The following is a 26,794-nucleotide window of genomic DNA, read 5'->3' as shown; positions in this document are numbered from 1 at the left end:
CAAGCATGAGAGAGCTCCTGAGATGAGAGCATTGGTGAATTGGCAGTCTCTACACCTGTGGTGTTGAGAAGCACGAGCTCAGCCTTATATTAGGCCGGAGGGGAGGGCAGTCTGTAAGCATGCGCATTCTGTCACGGATCCCCTTACTCTGACTGTCTTCTCTCCTGCCTGCAGAACGCCAGCACAGCGTCTCTGCTGAAGATTACCAAGCTCTGCTAAAGACTAAGATCTATCTGTTCTAAGAAGACCTTTAGTCTCTCTAAGATACTCTGTCTCTCTCTCTCCAGCTAAAGTAGATAGCCCTCAAGCACCTACGAGAAACTGTTCCTGAGCTAGGTAGCTTAGTGGTCCACATCCGTAATCTACCTAAGCTGGGCCCGAGACCTGGCCAGTCCTGGGCTCTGACAGACTACAAGCAACGTCATCATCTTCATCATCATGGTTGTAGTAACAAGTCCTTGGGTGGGGGAGATGCTGGGTAGGTGAGGGGGGCAGGAAGGGACCACTGGAGGGGGCTCCCTCACCATCCCTCCCTCCTTAGCTTCCTCTTCCCTCCTTACATACTGTTTCAGCTTGATGAAAGTATTTCAAAATGTATATGAAAACACTACACTGTACCCCATGTTTGCATTAATGTATACAGCTATCATTTAATAAAAAAAAAAGACACTCCCTGCAGGTTAGGACAGAGGCTGGGCTGGAAGTGGGCACCCCGGCAGGCATTCTGCGATAACTGCAGCTATCTCTGCCCGTCTGCAGCCTGCCCCCTCCTCCTGCATCTGGCCCCAAGGCCCTGGGTACCAGGCCTTCCTCAGCAGGCAGTCTCACTAGGACAGGATGGAGGATCCTCTTATGAAGGGGAACTGAAGCTCCAATTTGCAGAGACTGATCCTCTGGGTTCTACCAGCTTTCCCAGTAATCACACAGTTGGATGCAAATGCCTCGAGCACCCGGGTCCACAGCTTGTGTTCCCGTGCCCCCACCTCTGCTCTACCTACACCTCAGGGGCTCAGGGCCCCGGTTCAGCAGGCCTCCCAGAGCTGTTCTAGCCAACTGGAGCAGAAAGGGCACCTGGTTCAATGAAGTGAGGTTTGCAGGGAGCCCCAGTCAGGGCTCCTACATTGCAAGGAATGGGAACAACATTTCAAGTACAAAGAGGCAGAGGTGGCCAGAGTCAAGGGTACTGCTATTAAGATATCACAACTCCAAGGACAGAGAGCCAAGTACAGCCAGACCTCTCAGACTAGAACTGGGCAGAAAACCCCAGGAAGACCGACCTTCCCTCCCTCCACATGAAAGCCCACTGTGGTTCTCCAAGCTTGGATCTTGCACTGCAGGGCCACATAAGTGTTGAACATATGAAATCATGTGTCACCCATGGGGCTCTTCCTCACCTTCCCTGCTGGGAATTCGATTCTCTTCTTCCACAGTGAGATCCCCAATTCTCAACAACATCAATATGTTTGTTCATTTGTTCTGTCCCATAATAAGGTAGTTTTAGAATTACTATGCTAGTACCATCATCAGTAACAAGCCTACAACACCTCTGACTGACCTCTGACCTTTGTTCTTGGGATGGGCAGCCACGGGGAGAGTCCTGAGGGTCCTTGTCAAAGGCCAGTGCAGTTTTACCCCAGAGTTCCTTTGCAGTCAGTCTGTCACACAGCAGACACCTGCCACTCTCTGTATAATGCCCGCTGCTCAAAGCACCAGGAAGCAGATTCTCTACAAACAAGGTTCTCAGACAGCTCCCCGTGAGCTGATGTCTGAAGCCAAACAGAGCATTCCAGAACACAGGTGTTCCCTCCAGGCCAGAGTTCAAGTGGGACAGCTCTGGAGGCAGCAGGCGGAACACAGTGTCCTGGGCCTCAGTGGCAGCTGCTAGGAAAGTTTCCAGGTGGCTCACGTCCATCAGCAGCCACTCACTGGTGGGCAGCCACTGTGTGGGATGGCCAGGCAGCACCAGCAGGTATGAGTGCTGGTCACTCCCTTGGCACTCTCCCTAGGGCTCCATGAGCATCACTTCACCTAGAAGGAAATCACAGCATTAACATCAAAAAGTCTTCTGACACAGCTGTGTGAACAATTCATCCCACTCTGCTCAGGACATTCCAGGTTCAGTACTCAAAGTCCCACATCCCAGGAAACCCCTTGGTCCTTGGCCAAATGGGCTGGTTGATTACCCTGGACTCACTGTGGCTTTATCTTTTTTTACTCTCCTTAAATAGAACCTGGGGCTTGCAGGAGCCTTTCAGAACATCTTGTCTGAACCCGGGGCCAGCCTGGCCCCTCCTCGGCCATGGACTTCTCATCTCTGCTTTCACTTTCCAGGGATCAGGACCTCCCAGCCCTCATGGGCAGCCTCTGCTCTCCTGGCATCTCTGACTCTGAGAGGCAGAGGAAAGGACAGACGTGGTTCTTCTCTTGATTTGGGGGTTCACCGTCTGGGTGGCCCCAGCTGAGCTACCACATCCCACACAAATGGGGACAGAGCCCGCAGGTCCCTGCTTGCTCTCCCTCCTGCCAGAAGGTGCTACAGGCCCTGTCTGGAAGGCCTGACAGGCACCCTCCCTGGCAGCCTCGTTGGGCTCCTAGCTTGTTGCAGCCACATTCGGACCCATATCAAATGGACCCCCAATGAGGCTATGGATGGAGGATCAGACACATGCCTTCTTGAGGGGGCTGGTTCACACTCCTGGAATATTGGGGCACCCCCCGGGGGGGGCAGGTCTTGCTTCTGAGGAAGTAGGAGCCAGACAGATACTTCCTGCTGCCCGCTCCCTGTTATGGAGTGAGGAATGACTGCAAATGGACGCAGGGCTTGTTGGGGTGGGGGGGATGCTCTAAAATTAGATGCATTGATGGCTGCGCAACTATGAATGTCCTAAAATCTACTAACTGTGCACCAAAATGGGTGAATTTTATCTTAATAAAACTGTTTTTAAAAGAAACAGATAAATGTGAATTTTAAAAGTGCACTTGTGAGTGTGTACATACACCGTAAAAGATATGGATACTGTGAGATGTGCTTAATGAAAGTATGTGTGTGCGTGGAACGTTCATACGGGGAATATAGAGCACAGCCCTTGTCGGGTTACACATGTTTACTGTGCTCTCCACTTTTCTGTAGGTTTCAATTTTTTCAAATAAAACATTGAAGAAAATAAACTTTCCATCTTTGGACACAGGAGACTACCCAGCCATTGAGAATGGTTCCTGCTCTCTTGGCAAGTCATCAACTCTGCCTTCTAACTACCCGGGCCCTTGCCGAGCTCTCACCACCTGAGCTGCCTGGCTCACAGTCAGAACATTCATGCTTTCAAGGCTAGGGCCTGTGGGCCACCCGTGGACTCCAGGCCACGCTGGTTTTGTTCAGTGGGAGTCAGCAGTGGCTTCACCTGCTGTCCTGCAGGGCTGCCCTCAGCCGAGCTGCTTTAGTGAGTGGACACCCTGCTCTGAATACCCCGGGGGAAATTGTTTATCCTGCAGGTCCCAAGGCTTCTGCTGGGACCCTCTGCATTCGAGCCTCTGACTGAGAAACTGGTGAACAGACGACGTGAGGCTCCGTGCACTTCTTCTCTGCCTCCATCTCACTGTTAGTTTGTCAGAATACATAGCGAAGGTTCTAGGCCAGAAGAGGCAGATACATGTGACTGACAGATGCACACCGGTTACCCTTGGGAACAAGAGTCTCTGGTAGGCTTCTTGTCAGACAAGAGTCCTCTCAACATTGCCTCAAGAAGGAAGTCTCAGTGCTGTCCCCCAGGCCTGAGAAGCATGGGTGTGGAACAGAAAGGATGGCGGCCGGTAACACCCCCTGACTTTGGCCAAGAATGGTCCTGTTAGCGGCAGTGGGTGGGGCGGGTCACTGCTTGTGTTTCTTCCCACGCATCCCCTGCCTGCTGCCCAGCATCAGAGGATGACTCAGCAGGAAACAGGACTCAGGAGGGGCCCTGAACCAGGCTCGGTGCAGAAGGGCTTGCTTCACTGTCACCCCAGGGCTCTGGAAGGAGGTCAGCCCTAGTTTTTACAAACCTACCTCCAACTGTGAGTTTTATTAGTAACCTGAAATATGTGATTACCTGTGGGCCTTTGATGACAAGAATGGGAAAAGTAATCTTATTAAGTCCTCTAACTATCTTAAAATGTTTAAACAAATGTGACCCACTCAGATGGATTTCACGTTCTGCTGCATTGAATAAGAAGTTGAATCTTGGCAGCTGGGAGGCATTTAAGTTGTTTTATAAAATATTGTTTATTTACTGTTGAGCTGTATACATTCTTTAGCAGCCAAGTAAAACCCCAAATGAGCAATTACTTTAAATCACATTTGTGAAAATAAAGAAAAACTCTATTCTGAATGAGGTCATGCTTGAGGGGGATAAGGGGCAGGGCTGAAGAAGGTCTGAGGCTTTGCTTGAATAATTTTACAAAGTTTATCTGAAGTGGAAGACTTAAAATTCTAAGCAATTACTAGTTAGCTGGCATCATTAGTAAAAACCCATTCAGCATTTGGCAGGTTTTTGTCCCCCACTCTGAAATCTGTCAGATGAGCCAGGAGACGTTCTCCGTTTGGTATATTACCTGGTCAGAGGCTGTGGTCCATTGCCCAGCAGGCTGGTTATTGTGGAGGACAGACCTTCAGATGAGAGGCTAGGGGTGCAGTCCAGGGCACTGCTTCACACTGGACAGTAGCCAGTCTCGTCAGTTGGGGGCAGGATTGGGGGACAGGAGGGGAAGCTTTCTCTGTGCCCCAGCTGGCTCCTGAGGGGCAGTCAGTCTGAAGGGTTGAAGAGGAGCAGTTGAGATATTTTAGCAAAGTGACGTTTGGGGAAAATTAGATCTAGTCACTTAAAATCTGAGCAAAATAGTGAAATGGATTCTCCACACCAGATCTCTGGGGATGGGCATAGAATCGCCCTCACTAGCTCCCCAGTTCTCCCTAAATAAACCTCCAGCACTCTTGTCACCCCTCTGACCTCACTCCTGTTCTCAGCATCCTGTACCGTCATCAGTAACAAACCTGCAACATCAGCCTCACCCTCAGGTCCTGTCCTTGGCTCGTGGTTCTTCCTTTCCTTGGAATTTTTTACAAATGTTCTCTCCCCAACTATGCAGTTCCCTGAGGCCATGTCCGTTGTCACCTCTTTCAGGAAGTTTTTTGTGCTTCACCTAGAGAGAAGTGGTATCTGTCTCTTTTAAATGCCCATAATCAGTCATCTCTGCCCCTTCCACTCTGTTCTCAGAAATTCAAATTTAACTGAATATTCTCTATTTTTAGTTTTTAAATCTGATAATTCCACCACAGTTCATCTGTATAAGGGCTATGAATTCTGTTAGAACCATAGATTAACATACCATTTGAGAACACTACATAACTTTGCAGTTTGCCAAGTTTCTGTTGAAGTTCTGGCTCCACTACTCAGTGGCTGTGGATTTGGGGTAATGGGTGGAGTTGTGGTCAGCCCCACGTCAGCACCACGGACAGTTCCCACGGCACTGCCTACTCAGGGATCCTGGAAGAGCTGCTGGTGGATGCTGACTAGCTCCAGCCCCTCCAAATCACTTTTTTTCAATGGACTCTATTTAGAGACTTGTCTAGAAACTCAGCTCCAGCCTTCCTGGGAAGTGAATAGATCATGCTTCACCCGAAAGACCGGCAATGTCTGTACTGAAGGACTGACAACAGACGTGGCTTGGCAGAGCCACCTGAGTCCCTGCAGACTGATAGAGATGTTCCCTCAGGCCTCTGCGCCCTCCCTCACCTAGTGCCCACCTTGTCCAGGGCCTAAATCACCCTGGGTCCAGATAGAGATTCAACCAAGGGCCACTTAGTCAAGGTCTTGGCACACATAATGCCAGTTGCTCCTGACAAATATTTAACGTTGATCCAAAAAAAAGATGGGAAGAGTAATAAAAGAATCTTTAAATTCTTCAAATTGAAAAATGGCATCTGGCTGCAGCTTCTTAAGTATTTCCAAACCTCTGCCCCAAATGTTCACAAAAGCCTAGACAAAGGCAATCAGCTACAGCAGCATCAAAAACTAAGACTGATGTTATGGGAGGCGAGGCCAAAATCTGCCACTATTCATAAAGAATTTGGAGTGAAAACAGCAAAACCTACCGGGCTTTGGCCAATGAAAAAAATGGATCTCTGACAGTTCCCAGGTTAGCCGTGGGGGAGGCGAGTGGCGCCGTGTGCAGCCCTGGGCTGCTCATTTCTAGGAAGCCTGTCATCCTCCCCCACATTCCTCCTGGGATAGAGAACCAGAGAAGAAATCCTCACAGCAAGTAGAACTGATGCACATTCATCCCGATGTGTGAAAACACATTTGCATGCATCTGCACCCCACACAGGTTTTTTTTTTTTTTTTGCAGTAGCCCCATGAAAGGGAATTTAGAGCATATATAAGAGCGCTTCATTGCATAACAGTTTAAATGTACTTAATGCCTTGGAACTTGAGAATGCACACTTAAGAATGGTTAATATGGTGCCCTGGCCTTTCCCCAAATTCATGGATTGAAACCCAACCGCCAATGCGACAATGTTAAGAGGTAGGGCCTTTGAGGGATGATCAGATGAGGGCTCCACCCTCATAAGCTGGCTTAGCACTCTTGTGAAAGAGGTTCCAGAGAGCTGCCTTTGCTCCTTTCCCACATGCAGACCTGGTGAGAGGGTGCCGTCTGTGAAGAGAGACCTCGTCAGACTCCAGATATGCTGGCACCTTGATCTTGAACTTGCCAGCCTTCAGAACTGTGAGAAATAAATTTCTGTTGTTTACCAGCCACCCAGTTTATGGTATTTTGTTACAGAAGCCGAAAAGCAGATGGTCAATTTTATGTTGTATATATTTTACCACAATTTAAAAATACAAAAACTTTTTAAAAATAAAAGCAAAGAAAAAAATTACCTATTTTAGTGTTCCAATTAGTCATTGCCATGGAATAAGCCACCATAAATTTTAACAGCTTAAAACAGCAACCATTTTCTTGTTCTTGACTCTGTGGGCAGGACTCTGTTGGGAAGGTTCCTCTCTCCTATACATGGTATAGGCAGCGCAGCTCACCAAGGGACTAAGCTGGCTTCCCTCATGTGTAAGGGCCTTGTCTGGCCCTCCGTGGGAGGCTGTGGCTCTTTTCCACATGGCCCCTTTCTCTGTTCGTGCACTGTCATCATTGAATACGCTAACCTGAACTTGATTGCACAAAAGCTGGATTTAAAATGGCAAAAACAGAAGCTGCCATGCCTCTCAAAGTGTAGGACTTTGACTGACATATTGTCACTTTTCCCACACCCTTTTAGTCAAAGCAAATTACAACAAGAGCTGAGATTTGAGGTGAGGAGAGATACAGGCTACACCCCTTGCTGGGAGGAGTCGAGTATGCATCAGGGAGGGAGGAATGGTAGCTGGCCATTTATGTAGATGATCCCCACCATGATCTCAACACACTCCTTCCCTGCCCTGTATAGAACTGCCAGGCAGGCGAGGAAGCACCACAGAATCAACTTCGGAATCCCACTTGGAGGATAATCCATCCTATGGGGACCATTTCAGTAGGGGGTCTCTGAGATGTACACTTAAAGATTAGGGCTTGGAATCTTAAAGTTTATCCTTCCTTTTATATAAGAAGAAAAAAAGCACACTTGTGATAAGAATCATAGTTATTCAGCAAGAGAAAAAGCAGAGAAACAAGGCTGACTGTATCATCGTGCCCTCTACCACACACACATGAGCACACCCTCACCACATGGGGAGAGGGCGTCAGAGATGCGCATTTAGGTCATGGCACCACTTATGGTTATTACAGAGCAAATTAATTCAATTTAAAATCTGAAGGTAGCAGGCTAATTGACCACTCAATGCTTGGTCAGAACTCCAGCTGGAAGCGATGTCATCTGCCCCATCATTTCTCTTGTTGACTGAGTCGTGTGCTGACAGGAGCTTTGAGCATGCAGATTAAAGCTGGATGAAATTGGCTTCTGAGGCCGAGCCTTTCAGATAGAGCTAAATGACGGCAATGACTGGCCTTTCGGATTTTTCTACTGCATTACCTGGCCCTTTGAGCTCCCTGAAGAAAAAAAGCTTGTACAAATCATTCCTTGTAGATGACAATGTGGAAGAGAAGCAAGCGGCACCCTCAGCAGTGTCCCCCTGGAAAGGCCAGCACCCCCTGGACCTCCCGCCTCTGGACAAGGAGATGATGCTGGGAGAGTGGGCGGGACACACAGCGGAACGTGCATCGTGCTCCCCTGACTCTGTTCAGGGACCTGGCACCCAGAGGGTCCACGGCAGTCTACACCTCCGAGCAGAACACGTGGCCTGCGAGCTGTCCTGGGTCAGCAGGTCACACTCATCGCCTTGCACATCTCCCTTTTCGCACATCTCCAGCAGCCTCACCCAGAGTTTTCATAACGTCCCCTGCTTGTGCCCCACCTGCACCGATCACGGTCTCATCAAATCGTTTGTTTCTAATAAGGCTCATCTGATGGGCTGTGGCTAATTTGTTGCTCATGGCTCTGTCTCCAGTGCCTGGAATGTGATGGGCATCCGTTACTTGTTCACTTGAATAAAATTAAATTATGAGCATTTGTGACCAGAGGAAAGGCTCTGTTACAAAGTCACTATAGGAGTACAGCTGGTGGATCTGTAGATGGGAAACACAGGGACGAGCCCAGACCTGCCTTTATTCAGCCTGTGGCCTGTTCGTTCAGGCAGGGGTTTTGCACAAGGGAATGAGGCCAAGAGGACTTTATTAAGCAGATGCTTGGAATTTCGCAGAATGGTAGAGGGACTGGAGAACTGGCTTCCAGGGACAGAGCTGAAAATGACCCCGCACAACTGGTGTGATGAGACAGTCACGTCTGCCACTGACACGCCCTTCTAATCCCCAAATCCCAACGCACTGCTTGTCAGCACAGTCACTCCCCTGAGCGCCTGCCACTGTCCCCACCCACACAGTGCATTCTGTGTGGGGTGTAGTCCTCAGTCCATGTGCATCCAGTTCATCCAAGAGGTAGCGTCCAGGTCAAAAGACTCTCCCCAGCATCAAGAGAAGCACCAACTTGGGTTTGCAGGATATGAGATGTGTAAGACTGAAAGTTGCCCAAACATGGGCTGGTCAGAGGGTCCTGGAGACTCTTGATAGCAGATCACTGAAGCAGCTCCTGCCTCAGTTTCTCCATCTGCAGCCCAGGCCAGCCTTGCTGCCTTCTCAGCTGTACTGGGAATTGTCACGTTGATAGCAAGGATGCATTAATGACCGCTGAGATGGCTTCCAGGATGCTGAGGTGGGAGGGCTGTTCCTTGGGGAAGAGGAGAGTGGAGGAGGTGAGCAGGGGCTGGGCCCACAGCAGAAAGGCCCGAGTACCATGTGTGAGCACTGCCTTGCCCACGCTTCACCTGTCTCCGGCCTGTGTAACTGGGGCCTCTCACGCTGGTAAGGAGAGCACGGCATGTGGTGTTGGGGTGTTTGGGTGGCAGCCAGGCTTTTTGCATCATGGCACATCCATCAGTTCAGCTGATCCTGGGAGGGAGGAAATGGTGATCTCATTATACAGGCAAGGAGTTCAGAGAGGTGTGGGAGCTCCCAAGTATTTGGCAGTTTGGATAAATTGGTTAAAAATGGTGTAGACAAATGCAGTTCTGCCCATCCTTCGTGATGGCAGGCCCTTTGAGGAGGCCTGCTAAGGTGAGGAAAGGAGGGATCTTCCCTGCCACTCTCCGAATGCCTCATCCTCTGCCTGGACCTGTACCCCCATCCTCCGTTAAGGAAATTAAAGTTATTGGTCAAGACCAAGTAGCCTGTTAGGTCACGGTTCTGGCAATCAGAGGCTTTGTGAAGACAAAAGCATTCAAATCTCCTCTAGTGCTTTATCCAAACTGCCAAATATTTGTGAACTCCCACACCCTGCTACCCTCACTCGGAGACACTTCTAACAGACTCCTAGCCCTTCCCTTAGAAAGTCAGGACGGAAGGTCCCATTCAAGTTGATTAGGACAAGCATCGGGGATTCTTTCAGCTCTTGTGATCCAGCCCTAGTTGCTATAGTTGGGGACAAGAGAAGGACAGAGGACCAGAACTTCAGCTGCAATGGAGTAACCCCCCCAGGGATAGTGCTCTGCACTCTAGTGACAACAGAGAGGCATGACGGTTCTTATGGGGGGATAGTTTGTCAGACTTATGCTGAACCCTTGCTTGGGCTCCTCCTGAGAGTCCCCTAGAGCCATTCTCTGGGGTAGAGACTCCTGCAGCCAAAGGAGGGGTCTGTGGCCTGGTTTTCCCAGCTCTGCTGCCATGTCACTCTCATGCCAGCTCATCGAACCATCAAAGCCTCGTGAGTATCACTGAGTCGGGACGATCATTTCCATTTTAAGAGGCATGGGATGTGCTTGGAGCCACCTGGGCAGTAAACAGCCAAGCAAGAATGGATGAGAGGTGTGGGGGCTCCCATGCCCCTGCCCTCAGCCACCATCCAGCTCCTTCCTCGATGTTCCCTATAGCCTTGGCAGGGAGGCACCTGTGGCTCTGTGAGTAGGGTGCCGGCCCTATATACCAAGGGTGGTGGGTTCAAACCCAGCCCCGGCCAAACTGTAACAAAAAATAGCTGGGCATTGTGGCGGGCGCCTGTAGTCCCAGCTACTTGGGAGGCTGAGGCAGAAGAATCGCCTAAGCCCAGGAGTTGGAGGTTGCTGTGAGCTGTGACTCCATTGCACTCTACCAGTGGTGAAAAAGTGAGACTCTGTCTCTACTAAAAAAAAAAAAAAAAAACCCTATAGCCTCGGCTGTGCCTCCACCCTCAGCTCAGAGCATTCCTGTCTCTACCAGCTGAGCCCCACCTGATGCAGGAGGGACTTGCTGTGTCCCTGGTCAATGTGCCCTTGCCCTGCACTGTCTGCAGGATTCCCCATCCCCTGCACTGCACAGGTCTCGGTGTGGTCTTGAACTATGCCTCAGTTTCTTGTCAAATAATACTTAACACATAAAATAAGACAATGTGTATAAAACGCTCACTCTGGTGTCTGACACAGAGGACTGCACACATTCCGCTGCCCTGCCTTGCCGCTGTCGGTCACTGTTCTATCTACCTGGCTGACCCCCGGGCAACCCCAGCCACAGGCAGATGCCAGAACGCTCACTGCTGCAGCCCCAAGACATTAAAGTGAACTGGGCAGCTGACTGGTGTGAGGAAAGCACAGCTCAGCTTCTAGCTAACCTGTGAGTGTATAAAGGTTAAAAGAGAAAGAGAAATAGAAGGAAGGAAAATGGCTATTTCCGTGCCTTGAGACAGCCTTAGCGAAGTAACAGGTCCTCTTCAAAGCGCTCTTTGAAAATCAGTTTCCTATTTTAGCTTAATGACATTCCAGACTGAGCCAGATGATAAAATATTGAAACAGGACCGGCAATCTTGAGCTTCATCTCGCTGATCAATGTAAGATGAAGCAGCAAAAGAAAATGCAAATGTCAAATCACCAAATCCAGACGGACTCCACGCCGAGGCCTGGTACAATGTTACAGGAGGTCCGCTGGGGCATTTTTTATTTTATTCTGGTCCTAAAGGTAAGTAAGAGGCAGAGGGAAACGATCAGGATGCCCACCACCCAGGTCTGCTCAGGAGGCCTGCACTGCAGAGAAAGGTCATTCATGTTGAGGGGCGGTGCAGACAGCGCAAGAATCACAGCAGTTAGGGGCCGAGCCAAGGGGCGAGAGACACAGCCTCCACCTGGGCTTCTCCCTGGGCACTGGAGCCAATCCCAGCAGGTACCAGGCAGCTCCCCCCGGGAGGGCCCTGGGCACAGAGGGTGGCTGGAGCGCAGGTGGTGATGGAGCTGGTAGAGATGAGAGTGAGGATGGACACATGGTCATGGCTATAGGAAAGCACTGAGCAAGGAAGACGGTGGTGGCTGAGCGGTCAGGAGCTTTGGAACCTGCCACACCTGCTGTCACTTAGCCACTCACTGCCCAGCTGGTTCCTGGCATATCCCTGTCTCTTTAGAGCTATAAACCCAATTGCTTGAATCCCTGGGATTAATAGGGAAAGCTAAGAAAACACCACCACCACCACCACCCCCCCGCATCCCACAGGTGAACACATCATAGCTATAATTTACAGGAGCAAAAGACTGAAACAGCCCAAATGTCCATGGGGTGAGGCATCCACATAAAGGAGTGTGGTGCGTCTATCAGTGGAATTCCTTGCAAGGAGGGTGGGATGGGGATTACGTCCACCGACTACCTTTTTGCACAGCTTGGATTTTTTAAACATGTGTATGTCAACGTTTTTAAAAATATAAAATACCATGCTAAATTTTTTTTTAAAATTAAGATTATAAAATATTAATAAATACAATCCATCTGGCTCCAAAACTACTCTGTCTTACACCTGTTCTCTCTTCACCATGCTCTTGCCCCAGCCTGTGATCATACAACGTCAAAACAACTGACTTATTTGGGGAGTGGAATCCTCACAGTCCAAAAATCGTTATTTGTCAAATTATGAAATCAACTTGCCAAAATCGTTACCCCAGAAGTCCCATCTGGACATAATTTTGTGGACCCAGACATCATTTTTTAAAAATCAAGTCATGTCCTTTTCTAAATTCTTTCCATGCTGCTCTTCCTCTGGCACCAGATTCACATTCTCCAGCTCACCACTCAAGCACCTCTGTGATCTGACCCTTCCCAGCCCTCCTAATTCTCGCTTGGCCATTTTCCCCACCGTCTAGCACTGTGCTTAACCAACATATATTTGTTGAAGGAATCACACTCATCTGTTATGGACTATTTTACTCCAGATACTGCTCTTCATCCATTATATCACAGCGTGTGCTGTGGTCTAAATGCTGGTGTCCTCCCAAATTCACATGCTGGACCCTAATTCCCATGTGATAGTATAAGAGATGGGACCCTTATTAAGTGAAGAAGTCATGAGAGATTTGTGCCCTGATAGAGGAGGCTGGAGAGACTCCCCTGCCCTCTTCTGCCTCCCAAGGACAAAGCAAGAAGTCTCTATCTGTGAGGGACAGGCCCTCACAAGACACCTAATTCGCCAGGACCTTGATCTTGGACTTCCCAACCTCTAGGCCTATGAGTAATAGATTCTGTTCTTTACAAATTACCCAGCCTCAGGTGTTTTGTTATAGTATCCTCAATGGCCTGAGGCAGCGGGTGGAGTCTCTGGGACTAGGGTTCTTTTTTGGCCTGCCCTTCTCGCCCTCAGCATTTTACCCATTTGAGCCACTGGTCATTTAGACAAGACCCTTGAAATCTAGATACAGGTTTTCTTCTGTTTTTCTGCAAGATAAAGCTGCCCACCCAGAGCCAGAGTGGTGGTTTCTGTCCTGTAAGCACATCCTAAGACTAGGTTCCCGACATCAACTGGAGGATGATGGTCTCTGTGGATGGGCAGTGCTATGTTCTGCATGAATCCGGGTAACGTCACAGAGGACCAGTGACCAAAGTTCCCTTGCCTCTGATTTTTCATGTCTTATCTGTTCGCCAGCCTCCAGGCTGAGAAGGAGAGAAGACAAACTTGGCTGTTGCTCAACTTGTGGGAGAGCAGACCTTTGGCCTAGAGGAGGAAAAACAGCAAAATGCATGGCTAATGTAGTTCAGAGACCAGCAAATAGAAGGTCTTGTGTTCGTCACATGTCTGGGCTGGCTTCAGTCCTGGTCAAGTTTTCCAGGGTCTCAAGTCAAGCATAGTCTTACTTCTTTGCTACCTGGAAAAACAAAAGGAGAGGGCTAAGCAGCAGGTTCACAAGGAAATGGTGTATTCTGGATGTGAGAGGCCAAGGTGGGAGGTGAAGAGGCAGGAGTATGGTGGCGCCTGGGCAACCAAGAGGTCCTAAGGCTGATGCCCTCAGGCATCAGAAAAGGAATGTGTTTCTGCATTATAGATTTGAAGAAAGTTTCAAACACTGTGTACTAGTTTCCTGGGTCCCTTCACCCAATTTGTCCCAATGCTGACATTTTATGTGACTACCTACAGTAGCATGACCAGGGAATTGACATGGTTCAACCTGAATTTCACCAATTTTACGCTCACTCATGTGTGTTTGTGTGTGTTCTATACAACTTTATCATGAAGTACATATTTGTGCGAACACCCCATATAAAACTGTTCCATCATCACATTGCTTCCTTCTGGCACCCTTTTATAGCCATGCCCATCTCCCTCCCCACTCCTGCCCCTGACTCTTGGCAACCACTAATCTGTTTCATAATTTTGTTATTTTGAGAATTTGAGATAAATGGGATTATACAATACATAACCTTTTGATACTTGCCTTTTTAATCCCACTCAACATTATCACAAATTAAATAATCTTGCAAGAACCAATCCTCCATATCAGGTCACACAAATGTGACTCTCCAAACCTCACTCCATAGCTGTCTGACTTCTGGAAAACCTCCAAGAACAGAAAGGAGGCAACCGCCCTACAGACCACTGGTCATGGGGGGGCTAGGGACAGGTGGGGAATGAATTGTTAAGAATGAGGTCGGGGGGTGATGGTACCAAGGGTGAGGAAGGAGAAGCCATAGTGACAATGATGACATTGAAGACGATGACTGGGACAGGTGCTGAAAATGGAGAAATTGGTAATGACGGCCGTGAGAAGCACCACAACAGAGACAGCTGTGCTGATAGAGGGGGACAATGATCTTGGCACTGAACACATGCTGAAGACAGTGCAAATGGCCATAGTGACAGTAAGGATGGAGGCAAAGATGATGACAGCAATAACATTACAACTGATAGTGGTGGTGATGAATGATGGCAATTATGATGCTGAAGGTGGTATTTGTGGGCACAGTGATGGAAGAATGGTGATGAAGGTGACATCATAACAGAACTGATAATGGTGGTGTTGATGAAGACATTCAAGTTTACAAAACGTCACCATTTCCATCTCCATCTCAGAAAGGACCACAGCTTAGCTCCACCTCTGCTGACATTGCACAAACCTCCACACTCTTCTTTCTGTCTAGCCAGTCTAGCAGACACAGAGCACAGGAGGAAAACACCTATCCACCTAGACCAGGAAGATAATGTAAGCCAAAAGGCCCCACGGTCCTCACCCCCCACAAACTTAATGGGCCAGAAGGGAAAAACAAACGACCCAGAAGCTTGTTGCCATAGACATGGTTGCCAAGGCACTGGAGGATAAGAGGAAAAAGGAGGAGGATCTGGACAAAGAGCTGGCCACAAGCTCCAGCCATTAGCACAGTGGTTTTTAAAGAGGTTTAGGGCACCTCAGTAGGGTGGTCTCAACACATCCATCTTTTGCCATCAGTCTAGAGGCTGCCCTTTGTTACTTATTAATGCACCCAAGAATTTGGTTTTTTGAATCATTTCTGGATTCTCAAAACCCAGGGGAGAAGAGAAAGGCAGACAGTGGTGGAAATTACCATCTGGCCAATGGCAAAGGCAGCAGGTGCAGTCTGCCCGCCATACTGCTAGTCCTCAGCCCACCTAAGGAGTCAGGTGGGTTGCAGGGTGTGGGTCACTCTTAGCTGGAAGCCTCTTGATATAGACTGAAATACCCTCTGAGAAGATCCTGCAGCTGCCCCTCTGCCTCCTCTGCTGGTTAGAGACAGCTTATCGTTTCGTTTGTAGGTATGTCAGCATGTGTCCCTAAAAGATAAGAATTCTTTTTCTCTCCTAGATAATCATGTCAGAGTTCCTCACAACTCACAACCTTCTTAGGGTCCAGAGCCCATCCAGAGTAGGAGGGCTGCTGGTCGGAGCTGCATCTCAGGGGTCTGTAGGGAGTGTGGCAAACCTGGGGCACACACATGAACTAGAACTTATAAAAATCTCATCAAGCATCAAATATCCAGTCAACTGTTTATATTTCCCTGGTTGTCTAATACATTTTAAAATTTTTACAATTTGACTTGGGGCCTGAATAAGATTCCCACATTGGGATTGGTGGTGGCCCTTCCATGAAGACCCCATCATGCTCTTGATCCTATAAAGTTCCCATTATCTAGAGCTTGCTAATTGAATCTCCACAGATTCAGTAACTTGTTTTTTGGTTAAACTGACAGAACAAAAGCCTTCATTAGACTTCAGTTTTTGACAAGAGTATTGTATTCTTCCATCAGAAAGTGAGAATGTTGGTTTTCTCTCATTCTCTGAAGTTAGGCATCACTGAGAACCATTTGCACTGGTTTTAAAGAACAAGGATAAATTCAAAGAGGAGATGAGGAGAAGGAAAACATTCCAGGCCAAGGTCGGAAGGTGCTGTGGTTTGGATGTTTGTCCCCACAAACCTCATGTTAAAATTGATTCTGTGTTGTAGGTGGGGCTTAATGGGAGGTGTTTGGGTCATGGGAGTGAATCCCATATGAAGGGCTTGATGCCATCCTTGCAGTAATGAATGAGTTCTTGCTCTATTAATTCTCACAAGAACTGGTTGTTAAAAAGATCCTGGCTCTTTCTCCCCCACTTCCTCTCCCACCAAGCGATCTCTGCACACACTGACTCCCCTTCCTCCCTGAGTGGAAGCAGCCTCAGTCTCCACCAAATGCAGATGCCGGCGCCATGCTTCTTGTACAGCCTCAGAACTGTGAGCCAAAGAAACCTCCTTTATTTGTAAATCACTCAGCTTCAGGTGTTCCTTCATAGCAATCCTAAATGGACAAAGATGGAAGGGAAAATGTATGGCCCCCACCAGGGAGGCAAGCAGCTCAGCATGGTGGGACCAAGAGTGCAGGCAAGGTGCTCCAGAACTTGGACTTTGTCATGAAGGAAATGACAGAGGCGATGAGGGACCGAGGATGTTGTCCTTTCCCAGAAGGAGAGTGGAGAAGGCTTCCACTGGATGCCTTGGATTCAGCTGGATTTGCTGGTTTAGACATCTGAGGGGCACTCCTGGGGCTGGCTGCACTCAGCTGGCCAGCACCTGGGCAGTGGTGACAGGCCCACCTTGTCATGAGCCCAGGGTTGTTCTTTGCCTAAGGATGCCATGAAGAGAGCTCAATTTTTTTTCTTAAAAGGGAGCTGCTAGACTTGTCATTGCAAAGCAGCCCAGACTAGCTGTCCACATGGCATGTGGCTCAATAATGGCCAGCAACATGCTGACAACTACAGGCTGAGGTGCAGGCTGGTCTGAGGGCAGGAACCTTTACTGGAAGCTCTGGGTGCAGGATCTAGATGCTCATCCTACCTTAGCTCCTGGCAAGCACTGTGGCCTTGGCCATTTTCCCATCTTCACGATGGGTATTAAAGACCTTCTCTGTAAGTCCTACATACAGTAAGACCAGTGACTGTGAGAATCCAAGGAGTGTCCAGTGTGAAAGGAATTGAAAAGAAATAAAAACTACTCCACACCTAGTAGGAATTATTATTTATGATCATTTATTTTTAGATGACAGTCACGTAAGTGATAACAGCATACAGATGAAAGCCACAGGCTTTAAAGAGACAAATGTCACTTCCAGTCAAGATTCGCTGGTGACCAGCTCTGCGACCTTGTGCATTTATGTAGCTTCTGTGCCTCAGCGTCTCATTGGGAAGACTGAACTAATACTAGCATAGGCTTCATGTTGCATATTTTAAAATTAATTTTACTGAGGTATAACATACAAGCACATTCATGTGAAGTGCATAGTTCAATTACCCACATGTATCTACTATCGCAATACATATACAGAAGATTTTTACTTCCCCAAAATGTTTCCTGTGGCCCTTCCCAGTCAATCTCCTTCCAAACCCCAGTCCTGGCTAACCACTGATCTGATGTACGTCATTAGATTAGATCTGTTTTTTTCTAGAGTGTCATATAAGTGAAATCACACAGTATGTGCTGCTTGTCTTCTTTTACTCAGCATCACGTCTTTGCGAGGCCGTCATGCTCTTGTGTAACAGGAGTTGATCCCTTCTTACGCCTCAGTGACATTCTGTTGAGTGAGCAGATCGCAAGTGGCTTACCCGTCCTCCTGTTGTGGACATTTGCTTCTGGCTGGGGGGATGTTATGAACACAGCTGCCAAGAGCACTGTGTAAGAATCTCTGTAAATGTAGCCTCTTATTTCCATTGGGATAAATGCCTAGGAGTGAAACAATGGGGTCCTATGCTAAGTATATTTCTTACATTTTTAGGAAACTGCTAATTGCATTCTAAGGTAGGTGTACCATTCTACACTCCCGCCAGCAGAGTAGGAGAGTTCCCGATCTGCCAGTCTAGCTGCCATAGAGTGGGATTTCAGCGTGTTTCAATTTATGCTTTTGTGATGAAAGATAAGCTGACATGGATGCCTTCCCAAGACACACAAAAGCAAAGATTTTTTTTTTTAGTTAGGAAAGCAAAAATGTCTGTTACTTTTACATTGTCAATTTTAAGTTGCTTTTTAAATCTGAATATTTGGTTTTAGATCTCCATTTGCCAGATGGAGAAGGCACTGTATTTTCTATGTTACAGTATTCCTATACATGTTCTTTTATTCTATTTTGTCTGTGTCTTAAATTCATGTATTTTTAAAAAATTGTTGTACATGGGACTAAATGTGAACGTCATTTTGTAGCTGGTATAAGTGTAATACGTGCTTTTTCCTTCAGTGTTTTGTCTTTAATAAAAAAATGAGAAGAATCAACACTTTGATCTGTACTGTAAAAGCTAAATACACATTTCATTTTTCTAAAAAATTATTGATAAAAGGAAAGTTATTGAATAATTAAACCTTAAAAACCTTGAACAAATTTGAAGCCATGCATTAATTCTGTTTCCATAATTCCAAATATTTAAATTATAATATGTGGTAGCATAAATAGAATTTATATTTTGGTTTTCATAAATATAAACATGAAATTTTTATGTGTACGAATTCTTGTTTTACATTTTTTTAATCTGCACAAAATTAGTTAGCAAAGTAGAAAAGGTACTTTAATTATAGGCGCTTATTTATAGTTTACAAATTTTCTATTTAAATGTTCTGTAATTGCGTGGTTTATTTGTCCACAGTAATTACGACTTAATTGCTATCATACCTCTCTCTCCATCTCTTACTGGGTGCTGTTTTAGAATCACCTTAGTTTTAAAGAGATTGATTTTTTAATACAGCTACTTATTGTGGGTATCAAAAAATTACTTTAGGAAAGCATTGTGTGGCTAAACTGCTTATATAAGCTAACTTGAAAAAGAATATATATGATTTTTCCTCCCTATCTGTTGAGTGTTATGACTGAATGGAATGAGATTTTCTTTTAACTATTAGGAATCTTCAGTGGGAAATAAAATGTAAGGTTACAAAGAAGGAAAGTAAAAGTAATAAGGTATGAAAAAAAATATATCTATACAAGAAAAACTATTAACAACAGAGCTCAGCAGATAGAGCAGCAAAGGCTTGGAGAGGAGAGGGGCCTCCTCCCACCAGGTCTGTGGCCGCAAGGTGGCCGAGCTCTGTGAATATTCTGTGCCTTGCGATGTAGAGGAGATTTTTACTGTAAGCAGGGCAGAGCCAGCAATGTGACAGATGTCTCTGAAGGGATGGAAGAGGGGGTGAGTTCTTTCCCACCCTGGGGCCCGGATATTCAGCAAAGAATTCAAAGATAGGTCACCCTTGAGCTGAGGAGTGTGTCAAGTGAGGGGGTGGGGGGGGTTGTAGAGCAATGTGTCAGGCAGAGAGAGGCAGCGACCAGGACCTGCCAGCGCCTCCACCCCCAGCCGTCGGGAGCGTCAGGAGCATGATGGGAACGGTCAGTGAGTCTGCACCTCATTGCCTCCCACCTGTGTCTCAGTCTCACCGTCAGCAGTGAGATGGGAGGAGACAGGGGCTGTGATCTGGATTGTCACTGGGGCAGGGACATCTGTGATCAGGCTGTCTTATTGCCCACCCTCCCCTCTTTCTTAAGTTCCGCAGCTCTGGGTCCCACAGCCAGGGACCCCTGTGAAATGGTGGGTTGGGGCTGGGGGTCAAACCAACAAGCCTAGAGTTCCTGGGGAAGGCACTTCACCCCTGGGCTGATGAAGCACCAGGGGCTTCACAGGCTCCCTGGGGATCTCAGGAATGTGTTGGGCGCTGGGTCCGCAGAGGCACCGGAAGAGATGGTAGCATCTAGAAAAATGTGGCACAGGAAAGTCCCAGAAGAAGTCGAAGCTGTCATGTGCTGTCTCAGAGCCCACGGTTTCTCTCTGGGACGTTAGAAACTCAGTGGGCTATTGACCAACAGGGCTTGACTCAGTTTCCCAGGTTCAGCCATGAGGACATTTGGGTCCTCACCCACTAACACCCACCTGCCTGTCACATCACAGGGCCTGGGTGTGTGTGGACTTGGGTTGAGCTGGCTTGGTGCCTCCCACCAGAGAGCCGGCTCAGCTGGTTCCCCACCATTGATATGTAACTAGGGTTTTGGGGAGTTGGCGGCTTTGACCTCCAAATCAACCAGAAATTTCAAAAGTAGACCTGTAACCATCGGGGCATGTTGAATTCTTCAGAGCTGTGAGCAACGTTGGAGGCAGCAGCTCAGTCCTGGTGTTTCCCAAACATAACCCATTCAGCAGCATCTTCCCTGATCTGTAGGTCTCAAGCTTGCGGACCACCCTCATCCCAGCAATAACCCCCGGGCTTGGACCCCAGGCCCCCTAGAACATGGCAGCATCCCCTCAACAAGGAGGAGGTGGTGGTTGGAGGCTGTGGGGGGTGGAAGGGGAGGAGGAGGGCACAGCTCGAGGGTGATCCCTGCCCCGAAGCCCCTTCCTGCAACCTTACTTTGGAAAGGGAAGCACCAGGAAATGGAGACACTGCTTTTGACCCAGGGCTTTCTCTGTGTCCTCCTTCCTCTTTGAGAGAAGACAATTGTCTCCATTTCACAGATGAGCACACTGAGGTCCAGAGAGTTGGTATGGCTTGGCCAAAGTCACACCGGAGTGGACTGGAATGCAAGTCCTTCCCACCACAGTGGCTGCACCTACATTACCACAAAGTGGGTGTCATATAAATCCAGTCACAAGTGTAAGGATGTGCAAGACCCAGCCTGTCCTCTTACAGCACATTGAGGGCTAACAGGGCTTACAGCACAGGTGAGACCAAGGAGAGGTGATAGGGACTGCATGTTACCGTCCAACTAAGTCCCCACACAAGGTCATGTGAAAGAGCAAATGCGTGAGAAGTGTGATGCCGACTCAGCATTCAGTCATACCTACCTAGGTCTGTCTCCAGGATAGGGGCCAGGTCCTGTGTGGATCTCTGTCTGGGGCAGCTATGACAATGCCTGACATATAGCAGGTGCTCAGGGAAAACAAGTAGGGATGTCTTGAGGTAAGGGACATTCTTCCATGTAACTCAGGTGGCCCTCACTGTAGTTATTCATGTCTTCTTTGCAAAATAAAAATAATAATACTGATATTTGTGACCCAAATGAAAATAGAAAAAAAAAAAAAAAGGACAGGAGAAAGAAACAAGGTAAAAAGGAGAAGGAGCATGGTGATGGCTGGCCTAGGTGGTCCTTAGGTGGTCCTTACCATTAGCATAGATCTCCACAGGAGGTGTTAGTACCCGCCAGGCCAATGGGCTGGGCTGAGTTCTGAGTATTTGCTGAGCTCCTCTAGATCGACTTTATTTCAATATGCACAGACTTGGTCAAGACCATCACTCTCTAAATGTTTGTATTTTTTACTGCTCAGCTAGACTCCATGAGGGAAGAGGCTGTGTCTTGGTCCTGGTACTATGTAGTGGAACCAAGCAGTGCCTGCCGTGTTAGTTGGTGCTGTGTGACACTCACCAGCCTCTGCTGGGCGGTTCCATGCAGACACACATGGCTGACATCATTCATTCATGGATTCAATGGATGTGCACTGGCCATCTACTCCATGTCAGGCACTGAGGACATAAAAATGAACAGGGCATAACTTAAACCCTGATAAGTACAGTTCGGTGGAGGACACAGACAGGTCCACAGATGTCTCAGGTACAGGAGTAAGGCCATCCAGAGCACAGTCCTCAGTGTGGTGCGGCCCAGAGCAGGCCCAGGGAGGGCAGTCCAGACCTGAGGGTCCAAGGGCCTAAGGGAGGCTTGAAGATGAAAGTAACATTTGACTTGGGTCTGGACAGAGGAAGGACAAGACTTGTGGGGTTGCAGAGGTGGGAGGGTACTAGTTACTGAGCAAGTGACTTCATGGGCATAGAACAGAGGTGTCTGGCTTGGTGTCAGGTAGGACTGGGTAGGGGAGAAGAGGCTGGGCTTGGGGGTAGTTGGGTTGAGCCACAAGTATGATGCTAAGGGGTTTGGACTCCACAGTGTGGGCAATGGGGAGACATGGGGATGGGAGAGATTTAGGGTTATAAAGGAGGGCACAGTGCAATGGTAGGGTGGGCACTGGCCAAGTAGGTCCAAGAGACCAGGAAGGAAGAGGAACCAGGAGGCTATTGCTCACACCCAGCTGCACGTGAGGAAGCTCTGAGCCACGGCTGTAACAGGAGGCTGACAAAGGAAAAGGGTCTCTGGTCAGTTGCAGCCATGAAGAGCCACACTGAAGGATTACTCAGCTCTCTGCCTCGTTCAGCCTCTTTGGCTACAGGCTGGGTCAGTTTGACCTCAAACAATATTAACTTAAAAAGTCAAAATTACAGACATTTGCTTAGATGGACAGGCAGCTTTGGAAACGCATGAGCTTGAACTGTGGGTTGACTTGGCATCACGTGGGCCCCACATGGGTGATTCACTGAGCAGGTCACTCATAGCTGGAAGTATTTGATCAAAAATGATGGCCAGCAATTTCAGGAAGAGTTGAGAGGAGTTTTTCCTCTCAGTGGCATTGAACTGGATGAGTTCTAAAGTTTCATCAAAGTCTAATATTCTAACATTCAGAGTAAAGGCCTCTGCCTTTAATAAGCTCACCTGCCAAACGCTTGAACTTGTAGCCATGGAGCAGAGTTGAGTGTCAAAATCCAGTTTGGCCTGTGTGATGTGACTGCACATGAAAAGCTTCCAGGGGACAACCAAGGCCCCGGTGACTCATCTTCCTCAAGCTGAGATCCACAATTACTCCCCAGGAGGAGGCGCTGGGCAGGGAGACAGCCTGCCGAGGAGAGTGACTGTTCCCTCTCAGCCACTTTTGACAGATTCTTGCCTCTGTTAATATCCCCTATGAGTCATCCTTTTCTAAAATGAGGAAGGAGGATCCACAGGGACCTGCAGAGCCTGGACACCTCCAGTTCTACGGGGGTCAGGGCTGCTCTCCTGGCTGAGTCAGGAGACGCCTCCCTGCACATGTGGAAAAGCCTGTGGGCCATGTGAGTGGAAAACTCCTGGAAACCAGGATGAAGACCTCTACTTGCTGTGGGCGAGGTGGGCTCCCCTGGGGCTCCGCCTCTTCTGGGCCCCACAGTATATCTGCATATAGAGCAGAAATGTCATGACCTGCTCAGACAATTCTCAAAAATCTCCTGCTGGCTCTTTAGTCCACATCTGGAGTCAAAGCCCAAACAGCTACCCCCTAATTCCCAAGAGCACTGAGGGCCTCTCAACATTTGTCCTCACCCTCAGCCCTGTGTAAGCCACATGATGGACGTGGGGACGGGGCTGCCATGGCACCTCTGTGCACTGGCCATGCTTGGCCCTTGGTCAAGCTCCCTTGCCCACCCTCACCCTCTCTTCCTCCCATTAATTCTTTCCCAGGGCGCTTGCTCCCGTCAAACTGGGCCACTTGCTGTCCTCTCACATCCCCATCACTTCCCAGCCTCCAACGGTTAGTTCCCTTGGCACCTCAATTTCCTTTTACTAATCCAGTAATTCCCTGGTTCAATAATCAAGGTAATCTTGGAGTTAATCCCTTTCCCCAGCACACCCAGACCTCGGTACTTATGTGCTTCCTTACACAGAGCACTTGGTCTTGTCCTCACTTACTGCCATTGAACTCCTGTGCCCCCTCTAGGCCTATGGAACACCACCTTTTCCATGAAGTCTTGTCTTAATCATCAGTTTGGGGCTCTTATAACATGTTATACCTAAAATCATGCACTTATATCCCTCCTCCCACACTGCAGTGGCCCAGATAAATGTCCCACATCTTTATCCCAAGGCTCTTGAGATCAGCAGCAGCATGTTACCCTAACTGGTGTCTCTAGCCCCAGACATGGTGCCTAGTATATAGTAGACTCTCTAAAAAAGATTATGGAAATACAGGTTGTGATGCCTAAAATCTCCACCATACAGGCCTGCATCAGATCCCTCTGGAGACTGGAGCATTCTATTAAGGACATACATTATCCCCCCAGAAAGCTCCCTCGTTTATTGACATGGTTCTGTACAGACTACGTTATTGATATTCACATATGGACTTAAAAATTCCTTTAAATATACTACCAAAATGAACGTCCTTCCAGCTCATGAAAAATTTATTTTTCCTTTTATGTTATAAAAAATCCATTTAAACATGGTACACACTCAAAGGAGATAAACAGAGCAGAAAGGTCTCCATGAGCACCTTTGGGCTGGTACCTGCTCTGCAGAAACTTCAATCCACATGCTCTGGGACTCTTTCCTCTAATAATAAAAATAAACAGCCTAATGAAAATGGAAGCAGTCTGTCAATTGTCTGTACTTTGAGAATTTGTCTAAGTACTTGAAAATAGAACAGGCTAAATTTTTGCAGGTCTAACCAAATGTTTTCTGTCCCAAGTGCAATGGCAATATTGGGCACAAATCAAATATTAGAGGAGGCCGAACAGTGCACGAAATCAGTATTTTTCCCTAGCATTAAAAATAGATAATGATTAAAAGTCAGAAAAAAAGAAATGCTTGCCTGCACAGGGGAAAGAATAGAATCCAGTGGTTTAGGTGGCCACAGAAAAATGGAATAAGGAGAGTGTTTGAAGCAGCTTCCTCATCATCTCTGCCTGCAAATCAGACGTCTTCTCCCCTGGTTTATTTTGCACCTTTTCAGACTAAAAGCCCTGGGCCTCCTCCAGTATAGTGAGGAGCACCCATGTAGAAGTCTTCACCTGAGATTCAGGCCAGGTCTGTGACACCGTAATCAACTCCCCAGGTGTTGTGGCTGTTCACTTACTGTCCAAGAAGGCCACCTTAGGACACTGTTACCAGCCAGGATAGGGGCTAGTGTCCATGCATGGGGCTCTGTCACCATGATTTGAGCCTTCAGTGGGGCTTTGCCTTTCAGTAGAGAGGGAACAAGTGACATTTTCAGAATCCCTGAAGATGATACATCCCTCATTGCTCCTGACAGGTTCCTGCAGAAGTGAATGCCAAGTTCTCATTTCTTTGGAAGAGATTGGGCCCACTCAAAACTCAGAGATTTTTTTGGCCCCTAATGAGAGAAGTGTTCAGCTTCCTTAACAGCCTATTTCTACACACTTAATTAGGTTCACCATCTAGTCCATCGAATCCATGCCCTCACATTGCTGGGCATACCTCATGGGCCGTTGCTAACTATTAGGAAATTTTCTCTGTATTTCCCTGATCTTTGGTATTACATCAGGCTTTGCTACTGACCTTGCTTAAATAAAGCTCCTGAATCAGATGCCTTCCAACCCTGGGGAAAATGGATCCCTGCGGGAAGTTCTCTCGGGGAACGTAGAATGCAAGGCCCATTGAGCCACTGGGTGTGTCAGTGCAAACCTTCTGAAGTAAAGGAGGAAACGGTGCCTTTGATCCACCAGCAAGCCCCTTCCTTATGAAAACTAAGAGGAGAGATTTCACTCAGTGTGTTTCTGCTGTGCTCATTCAGGTGGATACATGGAAGACTCAAGCCATGGAACTGGCAATGTCGAAAAGACCCCATAACTCTCAGATCTTATTGGAAAACCAGCACTTCTCTAGAAGGTGCAGGAGACAAAGGTTGCCACAAACTCTGCTGCGGGTCAGGGCTGATAAGCCCTTGTGATAGATTCCATTATCTGCCTAGATTATCTATTTTATCTAAATATTTACTTTAATAAAAGGCATGCCCCTACACAACAGGAGAAACTATTTGCAAATCATATATCCGATAAAGGACTTGCAGCCAGAATATATAAAAAACACTTACAATTCACTAATAAGTAGCCAGATAACACAATTTTTAAAATAGGCAAAGAATTTGAATAGACCCTTCTCCAAAGAAGATATACAAATGGCCAACAAGCTCATAAAATGATGCTCATCACCCAAGAAACACTGATCAAAACCACAGTAAGATACCATTTCAAACACACTGAGATGACTATACCCAAAAAGTCAGATAAAAAAGGCGGGGGGGAATATGGAGAAATAGATCCCCTGTACTTGGCTATTAGGAATTTAAAATGGTGCTTTTGGAAAACTGCTTAGCAGTTTATAAAAGCATTAAACACAGTTACCGTATCCCCCAGCAATGCCGCTCTCAGGCGTGTAACCAATAGAATTGAAAGCACATACACACAGACATTCACAGCAGCACTGTCCCTGACAGCCAGAGAACAGAAATGTCATCAGCTGATGAATGAATAAACAGAATACGATCTATCCACACGATGGAATATTATTTGACAATGAAAAGGAATGCAAATACTCAGGCATGCTGCAAAGTGAATGAGCCTCACTCAGGCATGCTGCAAAGTGAATGAGCCTCGAAAACACTGAGATAAGTGAGAGAAATGAGTCACAAAAGACAAAATATTGTCTGGTTTTGATTGCAGTTGACCCTTCAACAACTAACGGCATACGTGCTGATCCCCCTATGAAGTCAAAAATCTGTGTATAACTTTTGATTTCCCCCAAACTTGACTACCAATGGCCTATGGTTGACCAGAAGCTTTAGCAATTGATTAATACCTACCTGCATGATATATGTATTAACACCTACCTGCATGAT

Source organism: Otolemur garnettii, unplaced genomic scaffold (assembly GCF_000181295.1).
Source record: "Otolemur garnettii isolate 467f Iridium unplaced genomic scaffold, OtoGar3 scaffold00075, whole genome shotgun sequence".
NCBI classification, from domain to species: Eukaryota; Metazoa; Chordata; class Mammalia; order Primates; family Galagidae; genus Otolemur; species Otolemur garnettii.
Note: the sequence above shows the minus strand (reverse complement) of the source record.